The sequence below is a fragment of the Aethalodelphis obliquidens genome, unplaced genomic scaffold (genome assembly GCF_003676395.1).
Source record: "Aethalodelphis obliquidens isolate GAN/ISIS:26980383/991018 unplaced genomic scaffold, ASM367639v1 scaffold82, whole genome shotgun sequence".
NCBI lineage: Eukaryota > Metazoa > Chordata > Mammalia > Artiodactyla > Delphinidae > Aethalodelphis > Aethalodelphis obliquidens.
The window spans coordinates 505,919-515,175 of record NW_020838026.1 but is presented as its reverse complement, the minus strand read 5'-3'; the positions used below and the strand labels follow the sequence as shown (position 1 = coordinate 515,175).

The 9,257-nt window shown below is 46.9% G+C and overlaps 1 pseudogene; it reads right to left on the bottom strand.

Moving 5' to 3' along the window:
* Positions 1-2,400: 2,400 nt before the first annotated feature.
* Positions 2,401-3,043, bottom strand: LOC113612769 (protein FAM162A pseudogene; annotated as a pseudogene).
* Positions 3,044-9,257: the final 6,214 nt, after the last annotated feature.

Here is a 9,257-nt window from a genome sequence, read left to right as displayed (position 1 = left end):
TTCATCAATTCTGGAATTTCTGAGCCATTATCTCTTCAGTTACTGCTTTTTCCTTGTTCTTATTTTATTCCTCTACAATTCTTATCCTCTATTGCACATCTTAACACCTTTTTCACATTTTCATGTCTTTACTTCTCTGTGCCTCATCCTGAGTAATTTCCTAAGATCTCTCACTTTGCTAATTTTCTTTCAGTCAACTGTCAATTCATCCACTGAGTTCTTTTTTTCCCCCCTAAATGTTTCATTCCTAGAAATGTGAGCAGGACCCCATGGGGGCCTTCCCGGGACAGGCCCTCCCCCAGATCCTCTGCTTTGCTCCTCTCTGAAGTACCTAGATAATAGTGTTTGATGCACATTTCCTGAGTTGTTTTGTAGATGTAAAAAACCCCCCTCTCCAACAAATGGAGGAGGTTAACTCCTTGAGGACCTTGAGCACATAACCCCAGGCCTCCTGTTGCCTGAGGACTGATAATGTTAACCGGTGACACCACCCTGCTGCCTCACCATCAGACAGTCGGAGAATTGTGCACAAGCTGATCATATACCCTGCGTCACCTCCCCCCGCCCCCCCTACCCCAAACTTTTAAAAGTGCTTTGCCAGAACCCTTCAGGGAGCTCGGGGCTTTTTAGGGCATGAGCTGCCTGTCTCCTTGCCTGACCTTGCAATAAGGCTTTCTCTCCTCCAAACTCTGACGTTTCAGTTTGTTTGGCCTCGCTGTACATAATCGGGCACACGGACTTGCGTTAACAGAAACTCTCTGTGGCTCTTTTTCTTGTCTTCTTAGTCCTTCCGGTGCCCTTTTATTCCTCCATATTTTTCTAGTCCTCTTATCTCTGTGCACTTTGTAGGGCAACTTATTTTGTTGTCTCTTTTGGATTATTTCATTATCTCAGGATTTGGGGGGAGTCTCCCGCTGGTCACGGGCTGCCTCTGAGGCAAGCTGCCTTCTCCGGAGCTTGTAAATCATGCTTAGCATCCTTGCCACGTTGTTTATTCTGCGGGGCCTTTACAGGAAGAGTTGTCGGTTTGCTTCAATTGGTTGCCCCGAGGTTTCCCCATTGTGAGAACGAGTTTTACATTAATTTTGGGGTTTGGGGATTTCCACACCCTGAGAGATGGTGTAAGTTCACATCCCACACCTGGAAATTTTTTTTTTTTTTGAGCTTTGACTTAATCATACATTTTATTTCAATATATCTCCAAGATACAACACTTTAAAATGCTTCTTTAGAAGTTAAAAATGGTATTGTTCTATGAAGAAAGATGATACACTTTTAAAAAGAAGTACAATAGATTTTACCCATATTTAAAACCCGTATTTAGATAAGACGTAACATAAGTGTTCCAAAATAATCAACACAAACTAATCTGCTAAAATGTATACAAAGCAATGCTTTCTGATGATACATTTGCAAGTGATAAAAATCAAAGAGCTTGATATCTAAGATGAAGCTAAGGTTAAAGTACTGTAAAGTACGTAGACAGACACAATTAACGTCATCAGATAGATTATGGAGCTGTAGGTAGAGTGGTGCACTACATTTTACTGAGTATTTTATTAAACCAAATTCCCAAACAGCTGCATATATTGCTTTTTAATCTGCTATAACCCTCTGAAGAGAACCAGCAGGTTGGGATGTTTATGCGGACCTGCCACCCGTTAATACTCTTGAAGCACGTGAGAATAAATGAAATGGAAACCGGCATCCATACGTAAATGTGAGACAACCTGGCACCCTCGTCGCACTGTAAGTAAGATACACAGCAGATGCAAATGCTTAGTTTTCAACACTAATTCAATAAGAAAATGCATTTGATAGATTTTCATAACTGAGAAATTTAGTGTAAAGGCAGACGGAAAAGGACCGGTTGGGGATTGTAAGCCGTGGAGCAGAAGAGGTGACTGTGCGGGTCCCAAGCAACTCCACAGCGCTGGGATTTCAAAATCCTCAGAAACTTGTGGCCAGACCTCCATCATCACCTTGCCGGGACTTTTTCAAAGACTGTTCTCCTAAAAGCCTCTGTCTACCAACCAGCACGCCTGACAAAGGCATAGTGTCGTCTGGCTGCTTCCCAGGGCTCTCGAGAAACACCAGGGTGTTTGGGGAGGTTAGCTCTCCAACATGCACCTGGGCAGTGTACTCAGCTGGCCCTCCTTCTCTCTTCATAAATGAGGACACAGAAGAGAGAGAAATGCAGAACTAGAAACCATTTGGCTTCTGGGGAGATGTCACTTTGGTAATGGGAATTAAAGTAAGGTACGGGACCTGACTCTCTAAAGAAGAGTTAATATTAAAGTTCAAGTAAGTTGTCTCACTTTTCATTCTTTCATTTTTCTCAAAAAAGCTGAGGCTGCTTTTAACCTGGATCAAAGCCGTAAAATATAGACAAGTCATTTCTTTAAGAAAATTTATTTGTAGCTCTAGAGCAGAATTAGGGAACTCATACCACATTCATTTGAATAAGGCCTGTTACTGCAACATTGTTTCTAGATTTTCCAAATCCAGCCAACATGGATATCTCTGCTACTCTGTTTTGGCCTTCACAGCAGCTTCTTCTCTCAGACCAGCTTTCTTTTCTAGGTTCAGGCTTGTTAAAGACTCGTTTCTTTTGGCAGCCTCCTTGCCCTCAGTAACCATCAAGGTGCATCCTGCCACTGTCTAGGCAATCATTACATAGCCGATCTTCACCCGGACCTTGTTCTTTGCAGCATCGAGCATCTCAAACGAGACAGTCTCTGGGATTTCATCTTCCTTTTTGAAGCGACCTGACCATGTTAAGATCTTCTTCTCCCAATCCGTAGGCTTATGCAATGGCGCTCTGTGGCCGTAAGTGTGGGCTGGAGGCTTTGGACTTTCCTGGAGTTTGTTGCAAAATCCATTTATTCTCTTCAAATCAGAGTTTCTGGTAAGCCTTAAAGATGAGAAAGCATCTCTTTCACAGAACCTAAAATAACTTCCGGCCGCTGGGCACAGGCCAAGGAGGCTCCCCATGGCCGCCTACTCCGCCGACCAACACAGTGCCCCAAGGCCGGCAGTGGCACAGGTAAGCTCAAGGTCGCCTAGCGCTGCGAACAGAGACCCGAGCAGGACTCTGGGGCGGGGCTTCCCACACCTGGAAATTTGAGTTTCTCACAGGAAACTGTTTTCTTTTTCTTACCCAGAGCCTAGGGCAGAAAATGATGGATGGAGATTTTTCCTAGCCAAATTCCCCTGAAGGAGCCGGGATTTCCATCCAGAGTCCTGCTGCCCATGGGTCCTAAGGCCTGTCCCCTTGCCCGGTGTGGTGATGAACTGCTCCCCTGGTTCTGCACCCTCCTCCTCCCGTTAGCTTTGCCATGGCTTCAGTTTGCAGACTTACTATTTTGGCTTTAAATTCCTTCCTCGTTTCTGTTGCTTATGGATTTCTTTATTTTGAACTCAATATGCATTTTAATTTTTCGATCCTGTTTTATTGAGACTCTCCCTGTGTGATGGAACAGAGCAGTGGAGATCCATGGTAGCTCATTCTGTGAGTTACTTGATGCCTAGGGCATGATTATTTTTCCTCCTCTCTCTCCTACCGGACTGTGGGCTCCTTGAAGAAGGAAACTGTGCCCATATTATTTCTGGTTCTTCGCTCAGTACCGGGCACAAACACAATGCGCATGGCCTTTGCCGGGCGGATAGTTAAATGATGGAAGGTGATTATCAAAGGTTATACAGCTCTCTCCACATCTCCAGGAAGAAGATTTCCTCAATCATTCCGAACACAAAGATATTCTTTTATTCTGAAAAATCTTTTACAGGTGATTCTGTAGCATATGTCATTATTATGACATCTATGTGCATGTGTTTCTCAACATTCTAATGTGGTCATCAAGCCAGCACCGCGTGGCAGGCCCTCAGAAGACGTGACACAAGGCCAGCACTGACCCGTGGTCCTCCAGCTGGAGGCCGTGACTTGGAAAGCATGTCTATCACGTGATCGTTTGCCATGATTTCACTTATGGAGAGGACTGTGTTTGTTTGGAGGAAAATGTTCACCAGGCCTACTTGGGAGAGCAGCTAAGCCTTCAGGGAACTTGACAGGGAGAGGCTGCTGAGGCCTGAGGCCGGCAAGGGCAGCATTTTCCTGGTTGAGGCCGAGGCAGAGGGGGAGGGGAGGAGTGGAAGCCAGGAGGGTGAAAACCACAAGCTTGCCCCATGCTGTCCTCGGGATGGCACGGTGCTCCCGAACCTGTGCACGTGTAGCAAACATAGAAACGTAATGATGAGAGATCCACAATCACAACCTGATATTTAACCAAACTTTCCCAGATATTAATAACTAAAGTAAAAAAGGAAGGCAAAGATATGGACCTTAAGTGGCACAATAAAAAATTTAACTGAATGTATATCCAGGAGTCTGTACCTAACTGAGGCAGGAGACAGACGGGCCCCAGGCTGAGCAGCTGGAGTCTGGCCCCTGTGGACAGAGACCCCGAGATAAACATCATAGCAGGAGCAGGGAGAAGCCTCTTCCCCTAACCCCAAACCCTGGAGGAGGGGTTGACCCCCAGAGGGACTCCAAGACAGACAGCCTTCCTGCAGCAGAAGAGGACACCCTGGTCTCTCTCCGGTGCCTCCAGGAAGTAAACACTCCGTCGTACCATTTGTGTGAAGAGAAAATTAGCTCTCATTGGAGGGTTGGGGTAAAAATATCTCCAGTCTGTAAACACATCGGTTGGGGCATCCTGGAGGCACACGACTGGAGCACCACGGGCTGCAGGTGCCTGTCTGCCCTGCGTCTTCTCACCCCCACAGGTGCTCCTGGCTCTGCTTCAGGACAACCGGGTCGCACACGTGTCCCCAGCCCTGGAGCATAGATTAGGAAAAGTTTCTCACTTTTCTCCAGGTCAGTGGAAAAGTTCTTGAGACCAAGTGGAGGGAAAGAAAGAGCTGGTCTGTTTTCTGTCTCAGCAGATGTCCTTCTGGAAGGCGATGGGGAGTGTCGTTTACCAGCATCCCTGACCCCTCTTCCCTGGCATCCTGGCACCCAGCCAAGCCCTGTTTCTCTGCTTTCTCAGAGAAGGTGCTCAGGCTGACACCCCGACAGGGAGCTGGGGTTCCTAATTCTTAGGGCTCTCAGCCCGGGAGAAGCAACTCCTGTGTCAGGCTTCCTCGTGGCCATGTTGCTGTCCATCCCTGTTGGTGGTACCATGGCTGCCTGTACCCCGGTGAATAAAGAGGCCCTGACTGATGCTGACCCTGGGCAGAGGGGAGGGGCTCTTTCTTCCACCCACAGCATGTATGATATCTTTACTTAAACGCACACACACACTGACACACTCTAGCACATGGCACAGAGCCTCCTTCGGGTGAAACGTGTAAGGCCTGCTCAATCGCTTCTTAAAAAAGTTTCTCTCTAGGAAGCCACTGTAAGCCCAAACTTTAGCATTAATATGACCTTTTTCGAGTGAACCCCTACAAAGGAGAGGAACGTGCAAATAAATCAAAGTGCAGACTTTGCTTCTTAATCCAGCATAAGCAGCATGTCTGGTTGTTACCCCCAGAAAAATGGGGTTCACCTCTTGGTGGGTGTGGAGCCAGAAGACACAACCAAGCCAAAGAGTGGGAGAAGGGAGGATTTATTACTGGCAGCAAGTGAGGAGAACACAGGGGATCTTCCCCGAAGCAGTGTGTCCCCGAAGAGCAAAACTGGGGAAGTTTTACCCTAAGGGTCACATGCATCTTCATGAAGGGGCTTGAGCAGAGGCAAACTCAGCATAGAATTGGGGCAAAGTTCAACAGAGTCCACACTTGAGGGTCCACATCATTGCTCCGTCCTCCTCCTGGGTGGGGGCCTTAGTTCCTGCAGAACTCAGAGACTGGATCCCATGTTATATGTAGCCCTTGAAGAGGAAATGGGACTCTGTTCTACTTCTGAGCTGTTGTTTCTTGACTGCTTTTCCTGTGTTCCCACATTCCCTTACTTCTCTGAGAGCATTGATTACTGAGACCTGTTCAAGGGCAAGCGCTGTGGCCAAGATTCGATCACAAAATGGCTCAGGCCAGAAATGCCTTCTCTTATGTCTAGAAAGCCATGCCTGGTTCTCTCTCTCGGGGGACCCCCTACTCTATCGTTAAAGGGGATGTCTGCTACTTGCACACAAAAAAATTGTTGCCTGCCATTTCAGTAAACAAAGAATGCTGCCTGCCATTCTGGTAAACAATGAATGCTGCCCACCAGCAAGCCATCAGACACTGCAGCCCACCCTGCTGTGAGCCCTGAGAGGAACTCAGGATGGAGGAGAAAAGGATACAGGCCCTAGTTAAGGTGCACCTCAAAGGACTGATTTCAATGAGCCCAGACTCTTGCATCCTCCCATACATAGAAAAGCACTAAAGTCATTAATTTGAGATGTCTGTTTATTTTTGTGATTAGCAGTCATCTTTTGACGTTTGACTACATGTGATTTTTTTTCAGCAAAAACTTCTCTACATCCTGGCTCTCCCCTACCTCTTTGGAGCAGTCCCTCAGAGCTATCTGCGAGGCTGTCTCCCCAGCTGTTGACCTCAGTAAGGTCCCGAATAAAACATAACTTTCAACTTCCAGGTTGTGCGTTTTTTTTCAGTCCACATACTGTTTCCTCAGGTTATGGAGACGTGTCCTTCTATTCAAAAAAAGACGAAGGAAAGACATTGAAGAGAAAGAGAAGATGGTAGACGAGACAAATGTGTGAGAACAGAGTTGGAAATACTGCAAGAAGTTGGGACCTGACGAGAGGGAACCTGGAGCCACAGAACCTTGGATCAACCCAGCGGGCGTGCTTACTGGGAGGCTCTGGGGTCAGTGACTTCCCTGTCAGTGGATCCTGCTCTCTCCTTCCCGGAGGCTGACTTCAGGTCGTTGCTCTGGTGTAGGATGCACAACAAAGGAGCAGAAGCACAGTCCTGTTACTTTTTCAGAACTTAGTCACACTGAAACTGAGCAGGACCCTGTGGGGCTTCAGGGCACAAAAGTCCTTCTGTGTTCCCCATTTCTTGTTTGCAGGAAATAGGCTTCATTCAGCCTCCAAGACCTTCCCAGAGTTCCAAAGGGCAGGTTCAAACAGATGCTAATCAGGGAAGGGAGGGGATGCAGAGACAAGGGAGGAGCAGTCAGGAGACAATAGTGCAGCCTTGAGGCAGGGTCCTGGTGCCCCCTCAGGGGATGCACACAACAATGTCTTTGAGCTGTTTTGCAGATACTGAAACTCCCACCAGGTGGGAGAAGTTAACTGTATGCTGCCCACAAGCACGTAGACCCCAGACCAGTTGGAGCCAGGTTGATGACGTTGACCCCTGATTACCTCACCACCAATTCTTCTGATTGCAGAAGAATGTCCACCAGCTGATCACGCCCTCTCTGAACCATCACTATAAAACTCCTCACTACCCGCTCCAGGTTGGGACACACAGTTTTGAGGGCATTAGCGCACTGTGGCCCCCTTTGCCTGGCAAGGCAATAAAGCTATGCGTTTCTACTTCACCCAAAGCTCTGTCTCAGATTTAATTCAGTGTTGGGGTGCAGAGGCTGAATTCAGCATCAAAACGAAAAGAATAAACACACTTTGATGTAAATCTCCCTCTCTGCTTCTCATTCCTTCTGACCCATCTGCAGACTTAAGTTTCTTTTCTTTATCAAGACTTTCCAGGACTGTTATACCATTTTGCCCAATCTGAACCAAAATAGTAGGAAAGGGAAGGGGTCCAGGCAACAAACATGTATTGAGCACCTGGTATGCTCCAAGTCTTTATCTCACATGATCTTCAAAATGACCATTTGAGGTGGGTATTTTTATCCCTATTTTACAGACAAGGAATCCAAGGCTTAGAGAAGTTAAGCAACTTTCCCAAGTTTACAAAAACCAAGAATTGGAATCATTGTCCTTCAGACTCCAGAGCCCATGTCCCCCCATGTTGCTTCCAGCATCTCTCCAGTCTGTTTGGAGGTGAGTTTTTTTTGAACCCAAGTTCGTGTGCTCGACGCACAGTGAGGCCAAACAAACCGAAACATTGAAGTCTGGAGCAGAGAAAGGTTCATTGCAGGGCCACGCAAGGAGAATGGGTGGCTCGTGCTCAAAACCCCCATACTCCCAGGTGGTTTTTGGGGAACAGTTTTTAAAGGCCAAATTGGGGGTGAGGGCTTCAAGGTGTGTGACTTCCTTCTGTTTGGTTGGTGGGGACGTAACAGGGCAGTGCCCCAGGAATCTTGTGCTCAGCCTGAAATTACCATCCTCCACCTGGTGGGGGCCCTGGTTCCTGCTGAAGAACTCAAAGACATATTGTTATGTAAATCCCTTAAGGAGGAAACAGGACCCCTCTTTTTGGAAGCACTATGGTTTCTCAGCTGCTCCTCCCTTGTCTCTGCAGCCCCCGCTTCTCTAATTAGTAACCATTTGCATCTGTCCTTTGGAACACAGGGAAGGTCTAGGAGGCTGAAGCCTTTTCCCTGCTGTAGACGAAGAGTGTCGGCCGCCATATCAGTAAACAAAGGATGTTTCGGCCATCAAGGCCTCAGCCACTGCAGCCTCCCCCAACTGTATACCCTGAAGGGACTCAGGAGGGAGAAAAACAGGATACTGGCCCTAGATAGTTAAGGAGCATATCAAAGGAATGATTTCAATAAGTCCAGACTCTTGCATCTTCCTATATGTAGAAAAGCACTTAATTCATTAATTTGAGATGTCTGGTTTTTCTTTAATTAACAGTAATCTCTTGCTGTTCCGCCCATGTGGTTTTTGTTGCAAAAATTCCTATATATCCTGGCTCTTCCCTCACCTCTTTGGAGCAGTGCCCCAGAGCTATCGGAGAGGCTGCCACCCAGGCTTAAGTCCTCAGCAAGTCCACCAAATGAAACCCAATTGTCAACTTTTAGGTTGTGCATTTTTTTTCAGTCAACACTACAAATAAGAAACGGGGGACACGGAAAGGCTTTTGTACCTAGGGGTACCCCACAGGATCCTGCTTGATTTCAAGTCTCGAAGGAAAATTCAACTCCCCATTTGCTACTTGATTTGCGCTTTGTGTTGGTTTGAAAAGCATTGCAAATGCTTTTGTTCAAGTTTAGCACAAATGTATTTAGTTCCCTGAGCTCTTTTAAGACATGTATCTCTCCTTAGTAAGCCATCATTAGAAACAAGCGTAGTTAGTTGGATAATGTGGTGATAGAAGCACAGACTCCACAGCCTTGCTCACTGAATGCGTCCAGGGCTCTGCTGCCTTTCTGCACAGGGCCAGAGCTCTCCAGAGAA